Source organism: Macaca mulatta, chromosome 1 (genome assembly GCF_049350105.2).
Source record: "Macaca mulatta isolate MMU2019108-1 chromosome 1, T2T-MMU8v2.0, whole genome shotgun sequence".
Taxonomy (NCBI): Eukaryota; Metazoa; Chordata; class Mammalia; order Primates; family Cercopithecidae; genus Macaca; species Macaca mulatta.
In genome coordinates, this window is record NC_133406.1 from 117,672,600 (window position 1) to 117,674,014 (window position 1,415).

General features: G+C 50.1%; 1 non-coding gene across 1 annotated transcript; it reads left to right on the forward strand.

Moving 5' to 3' along the window:
* The first annotated feature begins 774 nt into the window (after window positions 1-774).
* On the forward strand, window positions 775-846 carry TRNAE-UUC (transfer RNA glutamic acid (anticodon UUC)). The gene has a single exon. It is a non-coding gene; the product is annotated as a tRNA-Glu (tRNA).
* The last annotated feature ends 569 nt before the right edge of the window (window positions 847-1,415 follow it).

A 1,415-nucleotide genomic window follows, 5' to 3' on the forward strand; every position in this document is an offset into this window, starting at 1 on the left:
TGGAACCCTGCCGAGTACTAGGAAGCAGGCCCGGTTTGCCCGCCGTGAGCTGGATCGGAGACGAGGGCGCCGAATCAGGTGGACGTCATGTTGGCTTTAGATCCAGAAAATTCCAGTCTTCTCATCTTTCGCCGAAATCTTCTTTCTGAAGATTTCAAGGTGACAGCTACAATGTCTCTGAAACCAAGGAGGTCTTTCCTGTGAAGCCACTTGGCTTCCTCGCGCCCCGACCTGATGCGGAACCGGTTGAATTGCGTGGCGGAACAAAAGAAAACGAACCTAAATCTGCACCTGGAGCTCGAGCCAAAGACCGCTCAATTCAGTTTCATGCTCTACTAATAGAGCTAGTTGGGGGCAAAAGGGGACCCCTACACATGTCTTTATCGGTAGAGCCCCTTGAGCCAGCTCAGAGATCAGGAACCAGAAGGACTCGGCTCATCACTCACTGAGAGCCAAGTCTGCACTCTGGTGGCAAGGAAACTGAGGCTCAGAAAGAGAGCAAGTGCTTGGCTCTGCCTCACACCGTGCTACAGCTAGGCTAGAATAGAACACCGCTCAGTTTCCTTGTGGCCTGGCCTCAATACAGCCCAAGGCAGCGGCCAGGCTGGCAGAGGTGAAAGGTGTTGAGCAGCTGTGCAGTGGCTGCTTGGAGCCCTGCAGTCCTGCAGCCCGCTTGGGTCACAGACACTTTCAGTTGGGCTCTCCTCCTCTTAGAAAGTTAATCTTTACCTTCTCTTTTTTTCTCTGACACGGAGATCGGGGTGCCTGTCTTCTTCCCTGGTGGTCTAGTGGCTAGGATTCGGCGCTTTCACCGCCGCGGCCCGGGTTCAATTCCCGGTCAGGGAACACGTTTTGCAACATCCCCAAATTGTGTGGGAAGATTTGATAGAGGAATCACACAGGTGATGATTAAAATGCAGAAATATGTTCCCAGCAGCAATATTTGTAACAATAAATGTTCACCACTTAGGAAACGTTGTATGTTGCAATCCCTCCATACCCTAAAAGAATATGCAATTATTTCAAAGATGGATGTAGATAATGATAATAGCCACGATGAGGCCACCGGTGATGATGATAGTAATAATGGCTAATGCTCTTGGAGTGTTTACTATGCATCAGGGCAGGGGTTCAATGTTTTACTGCCGTGTCTTATTTAAACTTGGAACAACCCATTCAGAAACCCATTCCTATTGGGCCCATTTTACAATGCGGAAATGGAGGCACAGAAAACCTGAGTGACTTCAGAGTCACACCGCCACGGAATGAGGCTATCTGCTCGCGTCTACGGCTTCATGGAGAGAAGAGTCCAAGGTTCTCTTGTTCTTCTGCTAGGGATTGTCATCTTCTCAGAGATGTGGAGCCTGAAGAATGAGCTGAGGCAGGTGTGAGGAGGAGGGAGGGAGAGGAAGGAG